A 26,092-nucleotide genomic window follows, 5' to 3' on the forward strand; every position below is an offset into this window, starting at 1 on the left:
AAATTAAAACACAGTTCCTCAGTTGCACCAGCAACATTTCTACTGTTGAAGAGTCACATGTGCCTAATGCCTACCATAAGGGACAGTGCAGAGACATTTCCATCACTGCGGAAAGTTCTTTTGGAGCTTCAAGTCCCAGCCCTGCCACTTCCTAACTGTGTGTGTTTGGGCAAATTATTTTAGCTCTCTGAGCCTCAGTTTCCTTATCTGTGAAGTGGGTTGCCTGGATAATGTACCTCACAGGTAAGGATCCAGTGAGGTCGCGAGGGTGAAGTACTTGGCAGAATATCTGGCACGATAATAATTCTGATTAGCCTTCTGTCCAAGTAAACTAAAAAATCCTGGAAAGGAGGATACCATGCTGTCTGCTTCACTGGTATGCTCTCTGGAGTCCTGCAGAGGGCACACACTTGGCAAATGTTTACAGAATGCCCTGCTAGACAAGACAGTTGGGTAAGAAATGGAACCGCCCTGTTTTAACTGTACCCAAGCAGACCAGATTGCCTTCCATACTTCCTTTTTCCCAGAGAAAGAATTGCGGAGGCTTCTAGTGAGCTGCCTTTCACTTTGAGAAATGCCAGATTATTCCAGTTTCATAAGAATGAGCATTTAAACCATGAGCAAAGCAGAAAAACAGCCAGGTTTAAGATAAGCTTGGGAATTCTTAAGTAACAGATAAGTTACCTCAGATAAAAACTGGCCAAGGAAGAGGTAATCTCGTGGGAATGATGAGCTTAGAAGCGTTTGTATTCAGGCACTGACATTTTCCCAAATGCTCTTAATTATCATTATTCTCAGTACATTTGCAAGAGAAAGCCTAAAGCAGACTTCCTGAGCTGACAGCAATTATTACTGGCAATCCTGGCGGCACATTTTGTGATACTGGCTTCCATCTGTGTGACTTCCCCCACCCTATCCTCACTCTAAGTCCCTAGTGTTCGTCCCACCCCTAACCCTAGCCCAACATTCAGATTGTGGTACCCTCCGTCCCTCAGGCCACATCTCTCTTCAACCACAGCCCCGTTTCTCTGCTCCCCTTAACAGCAGAGCCTTTTCTCCTCCACCCACTCCAATCAGCCTTCTGCCCCTACCTCTCCACTGAGACCATTTCTGGGGCAATGATTTCTTCCATATTGCAAAGTCCAATGCCAGTTTTGAAACCAAGTGAGGCGCTGTGCGGCTCTCTGGCATGGAGGCCCTTTTGTCCCCCGTTTCTTGTAGGCAAGACTCCAGCCTCCCTGACCCTCACTGAGTTCCAAAGGGCAGGTTCAAACAGCTGCTAATCAAGGGAGGAGCGGCCAGCAAACCAAGAGGCAAGATTAAAGGGACCAGAGAAGCTCATCAAGATTAGGAGACTGGCTCCAGACGCGCAGGCGCAGCGGCCATGGCTCACGGGCCCAGCCGCTCCGCGGCATGTGGGATCTTCCCGGACCGGGGCACGAACACCGTGTCCCCTGCATCGGCAGGCGGACTCTCAACCACTGCGCCACCAGGGAAGCCAGATTCTTCGGTTTTGTAGGTTGCCTCCCAGTGATGCAGATGGGATCAGCACAGCCCCAGGTGCTAGTTGCTAACGCCTATAAAATACCACCCTCCCTCCCCCAAAGGAGAATCATTTAAGAGTTCTTTGGACTTCATCTTCAAAAGTAGCCAAAGAATTCAAGTGACAGGGTATCCCAGAAAATCTTTTGCAGTTAGTGAAATTAGGGTATAACTAAGAACATTCAGAATACTACACACACAGTTTAGGTGATCTTGGTAGTGGTGGGACAGCAGTGATTATAAGATGAAAGTAATTAACATGTGCATGCTCTGTTGCGGAGACTAAAAGGAAAGAGGTGTTCAGCCTAGAAAAACATTTCTCAGTGGATTTCCTATGAAGTCAATGTGTCTTGGGTTTAACTTTGAAACAAATTAAAAAATTTTTAAACGGGGGAAAAAAAAAAAGATTAGGAGACTGGCCACCAGAGGAGAGATGAAGGGAGTGCAGGCCCTGCGCACACCGAGATCCTTATCAGCGACCCCACCCTTGAGCCATTGCTATAAAACTCTTCATCAAATCCCCCCCGGGTTGGGACACATAGTTTCTCGAGGCAGGAGCCCTCTGTGGGCCCCTTTGCCTGGCAAAGCAATAAAGCTATCCTTTTCTACTTGACCCAAAACTCTGCCCCCGAGATTCAATTCAGCACTGGTACACAGAGAGGCTGAGATTTCGGCATCACCCCCTCATCAGCTGTCAACACAGTTAGCCACAAGCTCCTTTTTGACCCTGTTTTTGTGACTTCTTCAACTGGAGCTCCTGGTTTCCCTCCAACCTCCCTGGCCTCTCCTCCACCATCTCCCTTGCTCATCTACATTTGTCACATGCCAGTGAGCGGGAACTTGGCTCAGAGTTCATTTAGAGCATGTTATCCCCCTGCTCGAAGTCCTCAAAAATCTTTCTACTACACTTAGAATACAGTCCTATCTCCTTACCTAGGCCAGCAGAGCCCTCTGTGATGGAGCCCTACCTCCCTCCCCAGCTCTCCGATACCACTGTCTTCCTCGTCTGATCCCCTTCAGCCACGTTGGCCTTCGCTTTGTTGCACAAGTGCCAAGCTCATTCCCACGTCACAACTTTTGCCCTAACTTTACCCTCTGTCTGGAGTGCCCTTCCCCCTGATCTTTACATGGCCGGATCCATCTTGTCATTCATTATGTCAGCAAAAATTTTCCTTCCTCCAAAAGGCAAAAATCTGACCTGATCTTGAAACAGGAGGGAAGGGGGCAGGGCACAACCTTTAAAAGAAGGACATAGCCATAGGGCATGACAAAACTGGTTAGAATCAACTAGGTCCAAGATGGGGAAGATTTGACTTCCAGGGGACCTTGAGCCTCATTACAGGCTCATTGTAATACATTAGCTGCTAAATGACACACCCACCAGCGCCTGTGATAGCGCTGAGGCCAACCATAAAAGGTCAAAAAGTGGGCAGTGGCCCAATTCCTGGAAATCCCCACCCCTTCCCTGAAATAGTTAGAATAATCCTCCCACTCATTAGCCTATGAAATTACCCAGCCCATAAAAACTAACCATCCCATATGTCAGGGCCTCTCGCCTTCTGAGATGGCCCACACTCTGTCTGTGGAGTGTGTTTCTCTCTAAATAAATCCACTTCTTACCTATCACTTTGTCTCTCACTGAATTCTTTCTGCAATGAGACATCAAGAACCTGAGCTTCATTAAGTCCTGAGACCAGGTGTGTGATCTCAATTAAAAGACAGTGGGGGCTTCCCCGGTGGCGCAGTGGTTGAGAGTCCGCCTGCCGATGCAGGGGACACGGGTTTGTGCCCCGGTCCGGGAAGATCCCACATGCCGCGGAGGGGCTAGTCCCGTGAGCCACGGCCGCTGAGCCTGCGCGTCCGGAGCCTGTGCTCCGCAACGGGAGAGGCCACGGCAGTGAGAGGCCCGCGTACCGCAAAAAAAAAAAGACCGTGGGTTCAAGTCCCAATCTGGGTTGCACAGTTTCAATTTCAATCTGACATTAGGCTATTTATAGTATCTATCCCACTCATTGTGAATGTTCATACATTTTGCTGCAGAAATATTTATTAATGTATTTGATTATATCCCGATGAAAGTCTTACAGAAGATACATGACTTTTCTAGCATTCTGAAAAATTTTGAATTCTCACTCATATGTGGACTCAAGAGTTTTGGCTAAGGGGTTACAGATCTGTATAACTCCCTATTTTACACATGAAGAAATCTGTTCCAGAAAAGAGAGATGAATTGCCTGAGGTATCACAGCTAGGTTGAGAAGTCAGATCTCCTATTTCCCATATCAATGCTATTTCCACTATACTATGCTACCACACTCCAGATACTGCACATACCTGGGGTTTCTTGCAAGAGAAATTTGTCTTGCATCATTTGACAAACAAAAAAGCAAGCCCAAAGTGGCCAACTCTCTTAATCCCCACAGTTCCCTTAACATACTCAAATGGTGGAGAGTAAAGTTATAGTTGCCAGTGGTGCTTCAGGGATGGAGAAGGGAGGAGGGGTAAGGTCAGAGTTTAGATCAAATACTATCCTTCTCTCTCTTTATCCCATCAACATCTATATTGGTGCAGGTGGATCAGAATATTTTAAAAAATCATAAATTGTGTAAATGGAAACAAGGAGGGGCAGTGTCACCACAAATCAGTCTGGAACAGTATTTGAGAATTACGTGGATTTTAGCACTGGGATGAGGTTAGAGTCATCCCTTCCCTAGCTGGCTCTCTATCTACATCAGTTGCTCACTGAGCAGAAGACCCTAGGCTTTCCTCTCCTTATCCTGCTGCTTTCCTCCTCTAAATTTCAGTTCAGACCTCATCCTTATGAAGCTTCTATACCTGGACCTACTATGCCTGGTTCAGCTATCAAGAAAGAGAACCATGGGCCAACAATGGTCAGGGATGGAGCAGGTTGGAGCCATGGACAGCAGAAACACTCTTCCCACCAATGGCCACACTTCAGAGGCTTCTGAGCAGAGAATGGATTCAAAGATACAAAGATAGAGCACAAGATTTTGTCCTGGGATAGGATGAGCAACAGAATAAATTAAGGCATTCTACTGATGATAAGGACAGCTTTTTTTTTTTTTTTTTTTTGCCACACTGTACCGCATGTGGGATCTTAGTTCCCTAACCAGGGATCGAACCCTCACTCCCTGCAGTGGAAGCGCTGAGTCTTAACCACTGGACTGCCAGGGAAGTCCCAGGACAGCTGCTGTTGATTGAGCATCTATTTGGTGCCTGTGGGGTTCCACGGTGAATGCTTTACATATAGTATGTAATTTCTTCCTTACAGCCACTCCAAGTATCAGAGCTTATCAGGAAAACAGAGCTACTCTGCGTCTTAAATGGAAAGGTTGAATAGAGGGAATTAGAAGCTTTGCAACTTTTGGGTTAGGAGAATGAGAAGTGAGGAAGGCCACTTTCTAGAAATCCAAAAGTACAGAGATCTTAAGGAGGTTGCCTTGATGATCTCAGCTGCTACAGCACTTTAGTGGGGGAGTCTCAGGAGGACCCCAAAAGCCAAGGGAAGCAGTTGATGATCCAGCTTCTCCTTCTCTTTTGCTTTTAAAACTCACACAAGTCCCTCCCACTGAATGTTCATAATCCAGACTCATGCTGGAAAGGGATTCTATGAAATACTGCTCCAAGCTTAAACCCTGTGAACCAGGGAAACTTTAGAAAGGGATGGGAATGATGCTAGTTGGTAACAAATAATCCAGCCCACCCAAAAGATAGGCTTCTTGACCCTTAATTACAGATGGGGAAACTGAGTAAATTTCAAAGGTCACACACCTAGGAAGTAATAAAGCTAAGACAAGGCTATTCCTACTTTGTCAAGCTGCCTTTTCCAAAGAGTAGACTAGTCAATGAATCATGTTTACTAAGAAAGAACTGAATGTGAGAGGCTAAGGGGACCCCAAACAGAAGCAAATTTTAGTTCATGCTCTCAAGGATTTTAGAATATGTGGGGGAAGAAGATTGAAAAGGCAAAGTAGGATACAAGTTTAAAGGAGTGACAGATTATCTGTGAATGTGTGGGTTTTTCCTAAAGTGAGCCAAACATAGGGTTCCAGATGCCGAGGACAGTCCTGGTACATACCTCTTGTCCCAGAATCCCATTTACTTTGGCATTTGTTCTGGTGATTTGTTTAATGAATCAATATTAATGGTTTCATTGAAATAAGCTGGGGTGTGTTTGGTACCCTGTACTTTGTGGATCCAACTTCTGCCATGGTTTCCTGTAGAAGAGTGTGAGAGACATGTGTAGGGCACAGAGTGCTTACTTTAACACACTGTTAAATCTAAAAGATAACGAAATAAAAAGATGATCCATGACAAACACTTTCCTTTCAAGGGCATATTGAAGCACAGTCACTGCTGAAATGAAGTGCTCTCTGCTATGAGGAGCTAGCAATAGCTACCTCCTCCTGGCTTCGGGTAAAATAGCCTGGTCTTCGCTTTATTACTTCCTAGGTGTGTGACCTTTGAAATTTACTCAGTTTCCCCATCTGTAATTAGGGGTCAAGAAGCCTATCTGTTAGGTGGGCTGGATTATTTGTTATCAACTAGCATCATTCCCATCCCTTTCTAAAGTTTCCCTGGTTCACAGGGGAAAAACCCACACATTCACAGATAATCTGTCACTCCTTTAAACTTGCATTCTACTTTGCCTTTTCAATCTTCTTCCCCCACATATTCTAACATTTGATGTACCAGCCCACTGTGCTGTGGCCCAGGCCTTGACCTGCAAGTTGCTCAAAGCAGGCTGTGCTAGGTGCACGTAAACACGGAACAGAGACAGCAGCCTTGTCACAGAGTGTATGGAGAGTAGTCTGATTGTTATTGATACAGTGGCTCCGTTATCTACTGTACAGCATAAATGTACAACTATTTATTTTATTGTTAGACATTGCTTTTTTATTTTACAATGACCCTTTGGGGCAACAATAAACCCAAAATATTTAAGTGCATATTTAATGAAAAATTAAGTACCAAATTTCCATTTCTGAAGAAAATTGACAATGAATGGGAAACCCACACAAAATGCCTGCCGGCATTTACTCTCCACCATGGGAGCCAAAGTGATGTCACTGTGCCCACATGACAACCAGAAGACACAAATATGCTGAAAAAGCATCAGTATCTCCTTCAAAAGTTAGTGGTTATTTTAAGAAGAATCTGTCCAAAGAAAACATGCAGCTTTAGAAGGCAGACTTACATATCACTCTGTGAAATGTGATTTTCATTTAGATCAAATGACTACTCTTAATTAACTCATTTTCCATTCCAAATTTCCTAATACTTAGAGGAAAAGTAAAACTACAACTGTTAATATATTAGTTCCATTATCAGGAGAATTTCCCAAAGAGTTATAAGATGTTAGTTGCATCTGGGCCATCAGATGCTTCAAATAGAATATATAATAATTATCTGATTTCTTTCTTCCAATTCATGGAATCAGAATAAAGCTATGGAAGTTAATTCTGGTGAAACATCTGACTTTGTTGTGAATTTGATTGGAAATTTGATTAAAAGTTTCAACAATGAAGAAAAATACTTGTTTTTCAGTGGCAATACAAATACAAAACATAGGTGAGGCATAGTGTAACTGTAAAAACATTGTTTTTACTAATTTAAGAAGAAACCTATGGGGCAGCAATGTACTTTGTGTTGCACACATAATTCCTATCTATACTTAAAGAAGTCAGGTGTCTCCCAGTTGAAATAGAAGATGTAGTTGTCAGAATGTACAGATATTTTTTACATATACACAGGTATATAAGGTAACTACAACATTTTCATCAAGAAGCTAATTTGAACCTAAATGGGAAAAGAATCTGAAAAAGAATGAATATATGTATATGTATAACTGAATCACTTTGCTGTATACCTGAAACCAATACAACATTGTAATTCAGCTATACTCCAATAAAATTTTTTTAAAAAGGAAGCTAATTTGAATCCCAAAACTTACCCTAGTATATTGGTATGTGCTTTCTCACTTTGATGACCGTCATCTATTAGATTTTAGAGCCTTTGAAGAACTACATTTTAAATCAACCTAAGTATTCTATAAAATTGAACTTGTAAATTAGTTACCTAAATTTTGGTTGCATTTTATTCCAAATCATTTAATAATCTTAATTGGGTCTTTAATAAGTAGGGTGATAAAAAACTTTACCTATTGAAGCTCTGAGCAATTTCTATTAATTGAAAATGAAGTTTGCAAAAGACACTAAAATACATTTCTACAAAAGCAAGAAACGGACTAAAACAAATCAAACAATGACAGAGCACATGGTGTGCAAATTTTGATTTTTAAATTCTATAATTGTGCTTTGGATTATTCCTACTTGTAAAAAGAGGCTTTCAAGGAGTTCCTTTTATAATTGGATAAATATACATTCTGTACCATAATGGAATGAAATCGAGAAGGCCTATGATTTTGCACCATTTAAATTGAGCAAAGAAGTTTTTAAAATCACAAATTCAGACAATCTACTTGACATGTTTTGTCTTATAAAATATTTGTTGAAGAGAGCATCTCTGATTGGAGACAAAAAGTCAGTACCTGTGAAAATTTTGGATTAAAATATTTACAAAATTAAATATGAAAAAATAAGTATTGAGATTATCTTCCATTTAGCAGAATTTACTCTGAATTTACCAGATACCTCAGGACTTACGGACAGTAACTTTTCTCAATTAAAAATATTATGACCCACGGGCTTCCCTAGTGGCACAGTGGTTAAGAATCTGCCTGCTGATGCAGGGGACATGGGTTCGAGCCCTGGTCCAGGAAGATCCCACATGCCATGGAGCAAGTAAGCCCATGCGCCACAACTACTGAGCCTGCGAGCCACAACTACTGAAGCCCTTGCACCTAGAGCCCGTGCTCCGCAACAAGAGAAGCCACCGCAATGAGAAGCCCGCACCCCGCAACAAAGAGTAGCCCCCGCTCGCTGCAACTAGAGAAAGGCCATGCGCAGCAACAAAGACCCAACACAGCCAAAAATAAATAAATAATTTTTTTTTTAAAAGGCAGTCTATAGTTAGAAAGGACATTAGAGAATGATAAGGTTCCATAAGAAATAGGAGAAAAGAGATGAGAAGCTACCGAATGGAATATCAGTGAATCAAAGGAAGGAAAGAAGTGGCTAACAGTATCAAAGACTGCCAATAGGATGAGGTGGATCAGATCTGAGGAAAAACCCACTGACTTGGCAAGCCGAATCCTTAGGAGAGCTGTTCTGACAACAGAGGAAGCCAGATTACAAGGCGTTAAGTACAAGTGAGTTATAAAGAATTGGAACTGCAAGTATAGTCCTCTCTCCAGAAGTTTCAAGTTGAAAGGAAGTAAAGACGGTAAATGGACCAAAAGTTCCCATTATTTTCATCACCCTGAGCCTTTTTCACTTTTGTCTTCCCTCACCAGTACCACTATCCTGGAGGGAATGTTTCGAAAGTTACAGTTTATCAAATGTTATTAAATGATAATTAGATTCATAATTTTTCTTAATCTAGGCTAGTTGACCATTAGAACATCTCATAATCACAGATCAGAGCTCCCTCGAAGGGAAAGAGCTAGTAGACAGTGTAGTGAGCCTTGCCAAAAGAGAAGGGCCACCTTTATCTCCAAGACACACAAGGGAAAGAAGAGAGGGACAAAGACATGCTGAGGTAGAGAGGGTGCTTGTAGAGACGCATGAGAAGAAAGAACTTGAGGAAACACTTGTCAGAGGACCTCTAGCTAAGGCGTGCGATGAGGATGGAGAAGGGAGGAGTACACTGGAGACTTGAAATACATGGAAAAGAATTGTAACAGCTGCTGTGTTGACCACAAGAGTAGAAGTCAGCTTAGCAAGGTAGCCCATTCCAGTTCAACAAGTATTCACTGAGTATACTGCAGGCACTCTGACAGACACTGGGTTATAAAGACACACAGTCCAGATTTCGCCTCCTTTCTAACAAGAAATAGTACCCTCTTAACTTGGTTTTCATGACCACACACTCTGCTGCTTTTCCCCTGCCTCTTTACCCTCCTCAGTCCCCTTCCAGGGCCCCTTTTCTTCTGTAGCTCCCTTAAGATTGAAGGCTTAGAGACTTCCCTGGCCGCGCAGTGGTGAAGACTCCACACTCCCAGCAGGGGGCGCGGGTTCGATCCCTGGCCAGGACCTAAAATCCCGTATGCTGAATGCCAGGTTTCCATCCTAGGCCACCTTCTCTTCTCACTTCACACGTTGTCTTTGGGTGATCACATGCACTCCTAACTGCTTCAAGCAAAAGCTGTCTATCGTTGACTGTCAAACCTCTACCTTCAGCCTACTCTCAAGAGCCAGACTCATATAATGAAGGGAAACAAATGGATACTTAAAATCAAAACTAAAGCAATTATACCCCAATAAAGATGTTTAAAAAAAAAAAAGACAAAAAAAAATAAAATAATAAAATAAAATAAAATGAAAAAAACACAACTAATTGTGGTCACTTTCCTTTTAGGGGGTATCATTCATGCCATTCATATCAGTGGTGAAATATTAAGTCATATCCCTCCTTCTCCACACAATGACGTGGAGGGTTGGAGAGAACCCAGAAGATATACACCACTGTTAGCAGAGCACATTATGAATCTCTGAATATGCAAAGAACGTCTTGAAGAGAGGAACTATAAAGAAATGTTGCATAATATAATGGGAGGCTTGGTTTGGTTTTGTTTTGGTTAGTTTGTTTCTGTTGCTAGGATGCACTGAGAGAGGGAAAGTAGACAGAGCAAAGCAGTTCAGGAGGTTGCAGGCCAGGTTGGCAGGCTGGCCAAGGGCTTCTTAAGAACAAGGATGGTGGCTATTCATTTTTAAATTGTACTGCACTGCTGTCCCCCAAACCCCTGTCATCTCCACAAATCGTGAGTCCAACCTGCTGCCACACAATGGCCTTGTGTGACTGGGTTTTTGGTTTGGGTTTTGTGAAAATTAAGGGAAGTAGCTTAGTTCAACAGCTGGGAAAGTGTGGCACAGAACCAGCACAGGGAGATGATCCATCGACTGAACTAATTCAGCAGAGACCAGAGTTGAGGTCTAGAGGCAAAGAGGAAAAACATTAATCACCCCCTCAAGAATCTATAGAGACTTCAGGAAGGATATAGAGCTCCCACTGCATGTGGGATGGAGACAGGGGTGTTGAATCGTCTCCATTTAAATTTCAGAGGCCAGGATATCTCAGCAGCCTCTGGTTAGACACAAATCTAACTGACTATAGGACATCCTTACTTAGAGACTGCCCATGGGACATCAGCTTCAGCATGGCCACAACTGACCTGTCATCCCATGCACCCCACCATACACGCACACAACCTGCTCCACCTGCAGTTTTTTGTATTTTAGCGAATGGCAGGTACCACCATTCACCCAGGAGCCCACGACACTCTTCTTTACCCCTCACCTCCCACATCCCATCAATCACTAAGGCTTATTGTTTTGGCTCCTAAATATCTATCAGATTGTGCCCCCCTTCCCCACTCCCTTGGTTCAGGTTCCCAGTGTCTCCAGCCAAGGCCTCACTGATCTCACGGCTTCCATTCTCACCTTCCCACAGCCCCTTCTCCACGCAGCAGCCAAAGTGATCATTCCATATGATCACTTTGATATGGAACATATGGAACGTAACATATGAATAATGTTGTCATTCCATAACCTTACCAGATCAGATTATCCCCTGCATAATACCTTTCGACGGTCACCCCTTGTCCTTGGGACAAAATAAAGTCCAGCTTCCTTAGGTCCTTTGTGATCTGGTTCCTACTGGTCTCCCTACCTTCACCATGGCTCCCTCTTTCATTTGGACTCCCCACTGCAGTCGCACAGAACTACTTTCAGTTCCAGGACTGCCTCATGCTCTCCCTTTCACCTCCTGGATCCTGCACATTTTGATTGCAGGTGCACTCTTCCCACTCAGTCCATCCCTTCACCTGGCTAACTCCAAATCAACTTGCAGGTTTCAGCCTAGACACCACTTCTTCCAGGAAGGCTTCCCTGACCAACCCCTTCAACTAGTCTAGGTTACGTGACTCTCCTATATGTTTTCTTAGCAACTGGTGCTTCCCCTATCATATCCCTTATTGCCCTCTGTTTATTTGCCTGTCTCTCCCCACCAGCTTGTAAATTCCATGAGGGCTGGGATCACGTCTGCCCATCTGGTTCACAACTATATCCCTACCATCTAGCACAAAGCTTGGCTTATAAAAGCCAGTAAAGAAATAATGAATGAATGAATGACATGCATGAAACATTTTGCAGTTTATGAAGTACATTATCCCATTTTAAGTTCACCACCTTGGGAGAAAGATATTATCACCTTGAAGCAAAGCTCCATGTTATTTTTATATTTAAGTTTGACATAGACTATATCTGTGAAGTTTATTTAATTTAGATAATGATTATCTGATATACTAACAAATTTTTAGAGAATTCTAGAGGAAATGTGACTTACATAAACCTTTCAAAAGTAGTGTAATAATAACGAACTGCTAACCAAGTGTCCAAAAGGAGAGGACACCCTGTTAGATGCCCTTTAATGAATGTAGGACACTCTGCTGTGCATAGCAGAATATTTTTGCGTTCATAAATGTTGTGCTAAAGTCCCACAAAACACTTAATACTCTTAAGTGGATTAAACATGCCTTCTGTGACCTGATTTATACGGTGAACGTGCCAAGTAAAACCTTTCTCCACAGAGAGATCAGATTGTAAACTTCAGTTGAACTCTGATAAAATTATAAATTCCAAACGAGTGGAGCTCAAAAATGTTCTAAAATCATACTATTTAATATAATAGGCACAAGTGGCAGAGCACTTGAAATGTACCTAGTGTGAATGGAAAATTGAAATTTTAATTTTACATCATTTTAAGCAGTTTAAATTTAAAAGCCAAAGTGGTATAATTTTTATATTGATAATATATTAAAATGAAAATATTTTGGATATACTGGGTTAAATGAAAGATTAAAATTATTTCGCCTATTTATTTTTACTTTCTTAATGTAGCTACTAGAACATTTTTAATTCCATATATAATTTACATTATATTTCTATTGGACTTCACTGTTTTCTTGTGTGTGTGGTTTTTTTTGCGGTACGCGGGCCTCTCACTGTTGTGACCTCTCCCCTTGCGGAGCACAGGCTCTGGATGCGCGGGCTCAGCGGCCATGGCTCACGGGCCCAGCTGCTCCGTGGCATGTGGGATCTTCCCGGACCAGGGCACGAACCCGTGTCCCCTGCATCGGCAGGCGGACTCTCAACCACTGCGCCACCAGGGAAGCCCTGGACTTCACTGTTTTAAAGCACGCTCTCTAGTTCAACTCAGATAGGAAAAAGAAATGTACAATTTATGTAAAATGGTACTTGTGATTTTAAAATGTTGTGCTATTTATCCCTAATAGTGAGTTAAACTCTTTGGACTAGATGGTTTCCAAATACGTAGAAAATGTCAAATGCCTTCCCAATCCATGATGACACTAGGTTATAAAGCATGTTCTAGAACAGGATAACTAACACTACACCTAAACACACCTCTTGGCCACCTCTGGCATCTCTTCCTAGGACCCTGCAATAATAAACAGTGTGAACAACACTGTTCTAGAACATAGCCTAGAATTGGGAGGGAAACAAAAAAGAATCCCTGAGGGTTCAAATGAGATGTATCAACATTCAGATGCTCTGTTCCCACGCTTCCCTCCTATCTGCGCTCAACGCTAACATGCTTGGTTGTAGTTTCCCAGTGCACAGAATACCAACTGTAGGAAACTAAGAAATGGGTCTTGTGGGCTTGGGGAGATGGGGAGTGCAGGGGGATTATGCAGGCAAAGAGAAGATGAGGAAGGAAGAGGTGATTGCCACTGGTAGCTCTGAGTAATGAAAAACAAGATAGAGAAAGAACTTCCCAAAGCAGGAACCACAATTCATATAGCATGACACGCTGGGGCCACTGACGATAGGTGTGAGTTGTCCCATATGCCTTAATAGTTCCTGAGGACAGCACTGTGTCAGGACACAAGGAAATCACTGATGCTCATATTCACCCTTACACTTTAAAGAAAAGACCAATATGGTTTATTCTGTTCAATGTAAAAGGCAGAGGAACATACAATTCATTTAAGCAATCTATCCATGAGACAGGCTAAAATAAACCAAGCTTTGGTAATTAAAGGGTAGCATCCAGCTACCTGAATAACTGACATATGTGAAATAGCTCATCTCCAACCAAAGTTTGACAAATGAGGTGTTGGAGGAACGAAGGAAGCCTCCATGAATGACAACATATAACTAACATACATCTCCAAAGAGTAAACATCTCCAAAGAGTAAACACACGCTTGGAAGTATTCTGAGCCTATGGACTGTGAACTTGGCAAACGAACAGAAAGCTTATTCCTGTAATTCATTCATCCCATACAGCTATAAGCCAAGTCTGTGTTCTGACAAGTATTTCCTGAATCAAAGCAGCTGTCTGGGAACTAGACCCAGATTGCTGTATCACTGTGGGCTTGTGTTATACAACAGACACCTTTCAAGGCTAATGGGGGTACAGTGGGGAGAGGGAAGGAGATGGGGGCATCATGGGAGGCCCAAGAGGGAGACCATTTGGGAATGGAAAGAGCGCACACAGAAAAAGCAGTAGCAGCTTCTTTGTCAGGAAGAAATCATCGTGGGTCTTTGCTTTCAGCCCTGGAGCCCACCAGACCACCACAGCTGTCGGCGTAAAAGGAACGCGTTCAAGAAATAAAATGTCCCTCAGACAGTGCCTATCGTTCTTTCACAGTGGGAGGGTGCTGAACATGTAGGCAACATTATGTGACCTTTGATATGACCCAGATTAGAAGTGACTGGTAAGAGACCTTGGCATTTCTCTTTTGCTGGAGTTATAATTCAAAACCTCTTGGGTGGTGTGACACAAACAGAAAAGAATGCATTTGGTACAAGAGTATTGGCACATAAGGAGCCACAACGATTGGTCTCATTCATAAAACTACTATTCTTTTGGTTATGACCAACACGGCAGCCTCAGGAAAGTGCTATTATTGGGTTGGCCAAAAAGTTTGTTCGGGTTTTTGTAACCGCTTACAGAAAAACCCAAACAAATGTTTTGGCCGATACAGTATATGGCCACAGTGGTTGCAATTATTTTCCTTGCATACTGATTTTCCTTATATAGATTAACATACAGTGCAAATAACTTATGTGGTATGTTTAAGGAGTACATGCAAGAGTTAAGGTAAACCATTTCTTACGGTAGGAAAATCATTAGACTAAGAAACAGGAGATTCGTTGTGCATCTTTGGGTGAGCGAGCTTGCCAGTATCCTCTTCAATAAAATGAGGAGATTCAATCCAATGACCTCTAAGTGTCCCTGTTACGGCTCTAATGACACCTAGGCTGTTGTGCACAGCATCTCTCATGACTAGCATCGGGCAGAACTTGTGCCATCATCCCGCTGACACATTCTCAGCCTCTAACACAACCATTACTACTACATGGTGTTGGCTTAGGGTGTCTAGGACAGAATGTCCTTTGTGACTGATGGCAGCAGGCTCTCTGGATGTCTAGATGAGGCTGGTAACGTGCCAACTTTTAATGGACTGTCCAATTGTTCTGATGAATTTTACGAAAAGATTAAGAATATCTTGTTTCATAATGCCTTCCACATTCTCCTTCCCTGGGAGCCCCCTCAGTTCCCTCATTTGGGGACAGTCTTACTTCCCTTGTGACTCGCATCTTAACCATTAATTCAGACAAGGCAAGGACAAACTGCTGCGAGTATCTTTTGCCTCCATCCTCAGTTCATCCTCAAATGGTCACCAAGCACCACTCACATATGAAGAGACCTCATTTTGCCATTCATACATTTTAACTCTTTACTCCCTTCCCAAACTGAGCAATTTCATTATATGATACAAAACTACAACTAACAGTTAATGAAATGCTATTCTCTAGGTTTTTACATGACGCGAATTTACACGAAAACTTATATCCAATTGAGTGTTTATTTCAATGACAGTAAATTGGAAAATACTTCCTTAGTTTTCCTTTAAGTCGATTAGCACCAGCAACTTCCCAAACACTTGACAGTGCTCAAGAGAAATTCAATCCATGTGTCCAAAATTCACCTGAGAGCTTTGAGTTTCCTGATGCACCCTGTTGTTATGACTGTTTTCAGTATAAACCTGTATATATGCTCGTTTATATCCAAACATCCTGAACCTAATAGATATGTATGGTATAGTTGGCATTAATCAAATAATCAGTGAGGATCTCATGCTAAATAAATGAGCCCCCAGGAGGGGATTCATTATTTGAGTAACTGCCTTAACCCTTTCATTCCACTAAGTTTCCATGTCATAATTATTAATGTTAAACTAATTATTATTATTAATACATGTGTTTAAAGGTTTCACAATTTACAAAATTTATTCCCATTTTAGAAAGGAGCAAATCAAGGTACAGAGAATCAGCGAAGTGATTTCTTCCATTTGTCAACGTTTTTAATATCTTTTATACCTGGAGCAGTGTTCACTGCTATCGTCAATAACTTGGTAACTCACAGCATGGAGTGGCATCAGCTCATTTTAGATTCTTTTTTTATTCTAAAACAACCCTCTGATAGAAGAAGGGAAGAAGAGGTTTTCAGTTCCTTACCCCACCACAGTCAATTAATAAGCCCTACTGGAATAAAGCTCTCTTTACGATATTATTAATATTAATACAATAACAAAGAAAAAAACTCTCTTTATGATATTGTTAATATTAATACAATAACAACAACCAAATATCGTATTGGTATGAATTGTGCAACTCACTGGCAATGTTCCTACAATGTTGCATTGCTATGTGTCTCCACACATAGGAGTTGTTTCCTCCTACGGCTTCCATCTCTTTCCAAACAATAGAAAGCACACACGATCAGCCCTCAGCAGAAGTGTGATGACATTGGCAAGTCTCTCCGTCACCATTCAGTGACACCCTTCCTCCTCTTTAGGCTCTTTAGGTACCCCATAATTCCTGTTCTAAACCTTCGTGCCATCAGTGCAGAACAGGATGTGACAGTACTCATTTTAGGAGAGAGTAGGAACATTATGGAAAGGCCCCACTCCCCAAATGCAGGTATGAGCTAGAATCCAAGGCCTACTGGCCAGCTCCTTCTCCCTAAAAATGTCACCACTATTAACATTTCTGTATAAGGGGCTAAGGAAGGGGAAAGTAAAAATTAGCATATCATCTATTTTCCTCTCTCTGGTCTGCGCATGCTTGGACGCTTCACTGGCCCAAATTTTGCTTATCAGTCAATGCTATGCTCCTCTCAGAGCAAAATATAGCCACAAGAATTTTCATGGTAAGAGGTTTGGAGCAGAGATAGAAATTTAGAGCTAGAAATAATCTTAAAGAGGTTCTAGCCCAATCCCTTCACTTTAGAGATGAGAAAATATGAGACTCCAAGATAGAGAATAGCTTGCCCAGGCATGGCCTAGCACGTGGCAGAAAATCGACAGCATTAGGGTGTCCCAGACCTGCTCTTCTACCCTACCTACTCCGACTTACGTCTCAAGTCAGAGTTTCTCTGGGGCTTGGTCACTGGCCCACTGAGGCTCTGGGGACTGCTGCAGATCCATCCTAAGGACAAACTGGGAGGCTGGCCCCAGTCTAAACAAACCACTAATAACTAGTAGAGCCCAGCTCACCTGTCTGAACCCAATGACCAAGAAAATCAGGGTTACTGGTGCCTGAGCACATAGATCCAGGACATTGTCACCCTCTTTCTTAGGAAAGGCTGAGATTTCATTCCAGTTTAGGTGACAGGATACTGCCATTTACTCATTTCTAACTCCCTTGTTCCTGACGTTTTCTCACCCCTCTCTTGAGCCCTTCCTTATTCAATTCTACCAAAACCATATTTATGTTTTCTAGTACATTTTTTGTGATGCATTTTGTTTTATTGTCATCCCCAAATATACCTTTCCTAATGTCCTTAAGTGCATTTCTATGCCTTCCATGGGATTTTTTAGGTCTTGTTTGGCAAAAAAAAAAAAAAATGTTCATTGTTAAGCAGAAAATTGAAAATACAGAGAAGCAAAAATAAAAATAATCCCTAATCCTACCACCTCTAGAATTGCCACTGCTAAGATTTATAAAGTTCAGAGGATAATTTGAATCATTGTAAGGCTTCCCTCTAGTTGACAACAGCAGGGCCTTTAGATCAATGTACCTTATTCTACCGAAAAATGATACTTAACCAATCATCTTTCCAACACTTGACAGTACCAAGTTTATTTCTGCCTCAGGACCTTTGCACTAACTGTTCCCTCTGCCTGGAATACTTCTCCTACACCTTCTCAGGCTGGTTCCTTCTTGTCATTTCCAGTTTCTGCTCCTTCAGAGGAGCCTTCCCTTACCAACTTTCTCACATTAGAACTCAGTCATTTTCAATCAGATCATCCTCTTCTATTCTCAATGTAACACTTTATCACCACCTGATATTTTCTTCTTTATTTCTTTATTTCTTTATTGTCTGTCTACTTAACTAAGCTCCATGAAGACAGAAACTGTGTGTGTCTTGTTCACCATTAGATACTCCAGTACTTAGCATAGTACCTGACACATTTTAGGTGATCGTAATGGTTTGAAAGGATAAATGAATCATAAGAAGACAGGTACTTTGGGTTGTACAAAATGATCCATGCTTTCTTAGGTTATCTCTCATAACCAGTAGCACTGGAGTGCCTGTGAAGTCTGTGACACTGAAAAGTGCTAACGGGCCTACACAGGGTTTTAAGCATAAGACTTACTGGCATCAGTGAGAATGTCATAGATTTACTCTTTTACTTTAAATTAGTCATAGTATTAGAAACAGCTTGAATTCACTGAATACACACAATATAGGCAACTTGAATAAACACAGATGGTGAAGTTTGCCTTTTGTAGTACTTCTATGTTCAACTGAGGCTCTTGGAACAAGCATGTTTCTCATAAGTAGTTATAATTTCTACACCATTTAATCAAGACCTACTATTAAAGTATGAGGTCAGCATGAAACACTACTCCTAAAAATGTACCACAAGCCTAAATATTAGTGGTCAAATCATCGTGATCTCTAGCACACTAGGTACCTAAACAGTCTCTCTTCCTTCAGAAAGCAGGACCTTTTGATATACAAAGCTGACTTGTCTAAATCCAATCTAATTTGGGGGAAAGAGTAATTTTACCTTTGAGGCCTATATTCAATTTGATTGTAATCATGTAAAAATTAATAAACATCAGAACTTTTCTTGAAGGAAACAAAATTCCCCCCATTGTACATGGGTGTTTGGGAGTCATGTCTAATTTAACTTTTAGGGGAGAAATAGCCAATTGTATTGACAGGCAATAATTGAAGGCATTGGCTTTGCCAGCAAGAGTCCTGGCTCAAGTCTAAGATTCAGCACTTACTAGGTGAACTTGGACAAGTGTTTTTTTGTTTGTTTGTTTGTTTTTTAACTACAGTTTTTTTTGTTTTTTATTACTTTATTCATAATTTTTTTTAATTTATCTTTGGCTGCATTGGATCTTCGTTGCTGCACGCGGGCTTTCTCTAGTTGCGGCGAGTGGGGTCTACTCTTCGTTGCAGTGTGCGGGCTTCTCACTGCGGTGGCTTCTCTTGTTACGGAGCATGGGCTCTAGGCACGCAGGCTTCAGTAGTTGTGGCTCGCGGGCTCTAGAGTGCAGGCTCAGTAGTTGTGGCACACGGGCTTAGTTGCTCTCCAGCATGTGGGATCCTTCCCGGCCAGGGCTCGAACCCGTGTCCCCTGCATTGGCGGGCGGATTCTTAACCACTGCTCCACCAGGGCAGCCCCTGGGCAAATGGTTTTAACCTCTTTAAAACTCAGTCCACTCATCTGTAAAATAGGTAATAATAGTGCCTACCTCGCAAATGGGTTATAAATATTAAACAACATATACTTCACTCTGGAATGTCCCTACTACATTGCAATCATTCAACAAAGAATAGAAGGTATGACTCTATAGATATAAAAAAATATATTTATTTACCTTCTTTACCAAATGCAAATGTTTATTAAGACCCACTTAGGGTGAAACAGTTAGGAGTCATCTAAGACACAGGACAAATTAGCCACGGTGCCATTTCTCAAGGAGTTCACACCTGGGTACAAGGGATGAGCTACATACACAAATAACTAGAATCCAGGGAGTCTATGGTTAAATGCACTAAGAAGTGGAGCTGCATGGGTCCAGATTCTTCTGGCTGAAGGTGACAGAAACTCAAACCAAACCAGCTTAAACAGAAAGGTGATACATTAGTTCTCGGAATCAAAGAATGAGCCTCAGGGACTTGGACTGGAGACATCATGATGTTGAGTTGCCTACTCTCTCTCCCTCTCTTATTCCTGCCATTGATCACCCATTTTTGCTTGCCTCCACTCTGTTCTAATGCAGGAAGAATTCCTCCTTGTTATAGGAATTATGGCTACAATTAATCCCCACTTTTAATCCTTCCAACTTACCCCTGGACCAATCAAGGTGGCCAGGAGGATGGGGTATTATGATCGGCTTGGTTTCAATTATCTACCCACCTATGAACTGCAATGAGTGGAGAAAAAACTTCCCAAAGGAAAGTGGGGATAGGTTGCTGGAAAGTTATAAAGAACAAATTTCCAAACAAGAGAGAAGTGTTGGTGAGGGTGTGGAGAAATTAGATGCCAAATGGTGCAGCTGCTACAAAAAACAATACGGATTTTCCTAAAAAAAAAAAAAAAAATTAAAAATAGAACTACCAAATGATCCAAAAAGCCCACTCCTGGGTATTTATCCAAAAGAACTGAAATCAGGATTTCAAAGAGATAACAGCATCCCATGAGCATGGTAGCACTATTCGCGATAGCCAAGATGTGGAAACAATCTAAATGTCCATCAGCAGAGGAATGGATAAAGAAAATGTGGCATATGCATACAGTAGAATATTATTCAGCCTTAAAAAAAGGATGACCCTTCAGGATATTTTACTAAGTCAAATAATCCAGTCACAGAAAGATAATATTGCATGGTTCCACTTATATGAGGTATCTAAAATAAGATCACAAAATCAAAGATGGAATGGTGGTTTCCAGGGGCTGGCCGGGGAGGGAGAAGTGGGGAGTTACTAATCAATGGGAATAAAGTTTCAGTTAAGCAAGATGAATAAGCTCTAGAGATCTGCTGTTCAACATTGTACCTATAGTCAACAATAATGTATAACATACTTAAAAATTTAAGTGAGTAGACCTCATGTTAAGTGTTCTTACCACAATTACATAAAATTTAAAAAAGAACAAATAGCCACTAAAACAGTCATCTGATAGTCATATTACATCATGCCAAATAATCCTGAATTCTTAGTATGTATATATTTTAAATAATTATATCATGGGGAACATTCTTAATACCAAAACAAGGTCTACTTCTCTTTCTGGCTTTCTTGTCTGTTGTTTATCTGGGAGGAGCTGGAGGGAAAGTTAGAATTTTAAAACATATCCTGGTTATAACGGACTCAATCTCTATCAGATTCTTAATGATTTAGAAGCCCTAGGTAGTCAATGGGTCAATTAAAAGGTAGAGATAAATTACATTTCTCTTAAGAGACTTTTTTTTTTTTTTTTTTTTTTGCGGTACGCGGGCCTCTCACTGTTGTGGCCTCTCCCGTTGCGGAGCACAGGCTCCAGACGCGCAGGCTCAGTGGCCATGGCTCACGGGCCCAGCCGGGAGCGGCACGTGGGATCTTCCCGGACCGGGGCACGAACCCGTGTCCCCTGCATCGGCAGGCAGACTCTCAACCACTGCGCCACCAGGGAAGCCCTCTTAAGAGACTTATAACCAAAATCAGAATAAGCAGTCAATTGTCTCCAAAATCAGTCATAATCCTGCCAGCTGATCATGCAGAATATTGCTGAGAAATATTCATTCCCAGTAGGGGGAAAAAACTTCACAAGTCCATGAAACAGGAAAGAAGTCCCATCACCGCGGAGGCATTGCTGGAGTTTGATAGAATCCACTATAGTTCTGACAAAGGTTAATAAAAGCATCATGTAAAGACAACATGAGATAAGCATTCTTCCCCAGCAGTCCACACTTGGGTAAGGGAGAGACTGCCTTCCCAATACCTATTCTCCCTTTCTTCTTAATAAAAGAACCCCAATTTTTCAGCCAGATACATTGCTGCTCAGCTAAGAAGACTACATTTCCAAGACCTCTTTGCAGTTCGGAATGACTGAGTTCAAGACAAGTGGAAGTCTGGTATGGTACTTCCAAGAAAAATGGAGACGACACCCCTTCTTGCTCCCTCTTCCCCTTTTCTGATGCAGGGAATGTGGATGCAATGGCTGGAGCCACCTTGGTCTCTGAGAAAACACTGCGACTCTAAGTCAAATGTGGCTGAGCAACAAAAAAAGAGAAGCTTTTGTTCCTGACGCCATGGAGCTGCCATCTTAGCCCCGAACTCCCTCTCTCCAGACTGAAATAAATCAACATCTTTTCACATATTTGTTACTCATAGCCAAGCCTAATCCTAACTGATGCAAAAGAGGTCCTTAATCAGTGCACCTTATTTCATTCAAATTAAGAATGCTAATGGCCTTTTCTCTGTGAATACATAGCCCGATACCATCCTGAAACCAGAGACAAATGTCTAATAGTCTTTGAGCCATTACATATCTTTTGTAAGTTTAATGCTACTGTTACGTGAACGATAAACCTAATACAAATGTTTTTTTATGAAGAATGTTTTCACTTTTTCTTTTAATGTTAAAATGCAAATATAATTATAAAAATGAATCTAATATCTTATGTCAGCTCTTTATAGATTCATTGTATAACTGAACTTTTAAATTATTTTAAAAAGGGTCATACTGCTGAGACTATAACCAAGTTAAACTTAGAAAATTACCTTCTCTCTTTTCATAGAGGATGAAAATGTACAGACCAATATCAGTGAAGGATACAGCATGAATCCTTCAACAGTGTAGATGGGTTTAACTTATGTCTATAGTAGATGGTCAAGTGAAGCTGACAAAGCAATGATTTGACTGAATTTAATGAACATTTCTAGGACATCAGTGACTCATTCTCCCTTCACTCCTCCATCCAATGTACTGTGAGTCCTTACCATGTGCCAGGTAACATGCTAGGAGTTAAGTGTGTAAGGATAAACAATACATGAAGAAAGGCAAATAATTCAGTGTGGCTGGAGGAGAAAGTACAGTACATGGGAACATAAATCTTAGGAGATTTTTCTATTCAATTCTCCAGCCCACCACTTAACCAACCAACAATTACAGAATACCTACTATGCATGTGGTTAGGAGCTGTGGACAGAGAATCCAATTCAAGCCCAAATTTGTCTTACAACGTAACTTAACTGACTGAAAGGCTGAATATTACCTGTCTAGTAGCTAAAAAATATTGTCTATATATGAAGAGCCCTTTTCAATCTGAATATTGTCCTTATTGATCCTTATCACCAATCCCCAAAGGAAATATCCCCCATCTAAGATGATAAAAAATATCATCTATATATGAAGAACCCTTTTTTATCTGAATATTGTCCTTATTGATCCTTATCACCAATCCCTAAAGGAAATATCCCCCATCTAAGTGAAAGTAGACAATCCTTACTCAGCAAGGTTCTTGGCATATATCATATTTTCCTTAATGATAAATAATAACTATTAATATTATTACTCTTACATAAGGCCTAATTCTTCCTGCACAAATATGCCACAGAGCCTCATTCTTAGAAATACAGGCCATTCTTTAATTCATTCAATAAGTACTGATTGAAAGCCAACTATGCAAGGGGCACTGCTTTAAACACTTGGGGGACATTGGGGGACAAACCAGATGATGATCCTTGCCCTCAAGGAGCTTACATTTTTAGTGGGGAGAAGCAGGCAATGAATAATAAACAACAAATAAATTATATAGTATGTTCAAAATTGATAAATGCTATGGAAAAAGAAAAATACAGAAAAGGGGGTTAGGAATGCCAGGCTGAGGGCCAACTGCACTGCTGAAAAGGATGGTCAGAGAAGTCCTTACTCACAAGGTGACATGTGAGCAAAGATGTGAAGGAGTTAAGGAAGCTAGCTACACAGTTAAATGGTAGGAGAGCAGAACAGCCAAGGCAAAGACAGAAGTATCTGAAGAACAGCGGAAGATCAGTGTGGCTGGAGGAGAGTGACTAAAGGCGAGAGCAGGAAGGAATGAGATCCGAGAGGTGGTGAGAGACCAGATTACTTTAGCCATCAGAAGGACTTTGGGTTTTACTCTGAGTGAACAGTGAGCCATTGGAGGGTTCTGAGTAGAAAAGTGATATGAACAAACTTAGATTTTTTTAAAAATTATTTTATTGAAGTATAGTTGATTTATAATGTGTTAATTTCTACTGTACAGCAAAGTGATTCAGTTATGTGTGTGTGTGTACACACACACACATTCTTTTCCATATTCTTTTCCATTATGGTTTTATTATAGGATACTGAATATAGTTCCCTGTGCTACACAGGATGACCTTGTTGTTTATCCATTCTATATATAATAGTTTGCATCTGCTAATTCCAAACTCCCAATCCATCCCTCCCCCACCCCTCTCCCCTTGGCAACCACAAGTCTGTTCGCTATGTCTGAGTCTGTTTCTGTTTCATAGATATGTTCACTTGTGTCGTATTTTAGATTCCACATATGAGTAATATCATATGGTATTTGTCTTTCTCTTTCTGACTTCACTTAGTATGATAATCTCTAGGTCCATCCATGTTGCTGCAAATGGCATTATTTCATTCTTTTTTATGCCTGAGTAATATTCCATTGTACATATATACCACATCTTCTTTACCTACTCATCTGTTTATGGACACATGTTGCTTCCATATCTTGGCTATTGTAAACAGTGTTGTGATGAACATTGGGGTGCATGTATCTTTTTGAATTACAGTTTTCATCGTTTCTGGATATATGTCCAGGAGTGGGATTGCTGGATCATATGGCAACTCTACTGTTAGTTTTTTAAGGAACCTCCATACTGTTTTCCATAGTGGCTGCACTAACTTATGTTCCCACCAACAGCGTAGGAGGGCTCCCTTTTCTCCACACCCTCTCCAGCATTTCTTATTTGTAGACTTTTTAATGATGGCCATTCTGACTGGTGTGAGGTGGTACCTCATTGTAGTTTTGATTTGCATTTCTCTAATAATTAGTGATGCTGAGCATCTTTTCATGTGCCTGTTGGCCATCTGCATGTCTTCTTTGGAAAAAATGTCTATTTAGGTCTTCTACCCACTTTTCGATTGGGTTGTTTGTTTTTTTTTGTTATTGAGTTGTATGAGTGAACAGACTTAGATTTTTAAAGGACCATTCTGGTATTAACATTAAGGATAAATTGAAGAATAGAGGAAAAGCAGGGAGACCATTAATAGTCTATTGTAGTCATCCAAGAAGAAGACAATGGTGGCTTGGACAAGAGTAGTAGAAGTAGAGGTGGTAAAAAATGGTGAGATTCTACTGTTGAAGGTAGAGTCAACAGAATTTCCTGAATGACTGGATGTGGGAATATGAGAGAGAGAATTCAAGAAATAATCCTTGAGTTTTAGGCTTGGGAGACTGGAAAGATGGAGTTGCTCTCAATGGAGAAAAGGAAGGCTGCTGGAAGAACAACAGGTTTAGTGGTGGAAACAATCAATCAGGTCTGGATATGTTGAATTTCTGATCTCTGTTAGTCAACCATTTAGAAATATTAAGTAGAAAACTAAGTCTGGAGTTTAAGAGATGTATAGGCTATAGTCATTCCTTCAGTCAATGTATTTTGTTATGGCAGCCCCAGCCAACTAATCCTGGGGGACTACCTGTGTATCCCTCTTGTGGAAGGTACTGGCTCACCTGATGTTTTCTAGGTTACTTCATTCTGTTGCCAGATTAGGGGGTCGGTAAATGCTGGATCGAGGTTGCCTTCTGCTGTTCGGTGGGAAAAAGGTGGGATGCTGGGGTCCAAAGAACCACTTTGTGTTTTTCTTGCCAATTTTCTCCTATGTTTGCAAGTGTCCATGGCTTGTCCATTGCATGATTTCTATGGTCGTTCTTAGCAGAGAGGAGCAGGAAGAAACCATCTTGTCCAGAATGAAGTCTAAATACAATCATCTACTTAGCAAAATAATGTATTCACAGAAAAGTAAAGACAAGTGGGATGTTTCATAGTGCCCACAGTACCTATCCACAGCTGGGCATCTAGTGGAGGCTCAATAAACACCCATTGCTTTAAAATTGAACTGAGGGCTTCCCTGGTGGCGCAGTGGTTGAGAGTCCACCTGCCGATGCAGGGGACACGGGTTCGTGTCCCAGTCCGGGAAGATCCCACATGCCGCGGAGCGGCTGGGCCCATGAGCCATGGCCGCTGAGCCTGCACGTCCGGAGCCTGTGCTCCACAACGGGAGAGGCCACAACAGTGAGAGGCCTGCATACAGCAAAAAAAAAAAAAAAAAAATGAAC

This window comes from Phocoena phocoena, chromosome X (assembly GCF_963924675.1).
Source record: "Phocoena phocoena chromosome X, mPhoPho1.1, whole genome shotgun sequence".
Taxonomy (NCBI): Eukaryota; Metazoa; Chordata; class Mammalia; order Artiodactyla; family Phocoenidae; genus Phocoena; species Phocoena phocoena.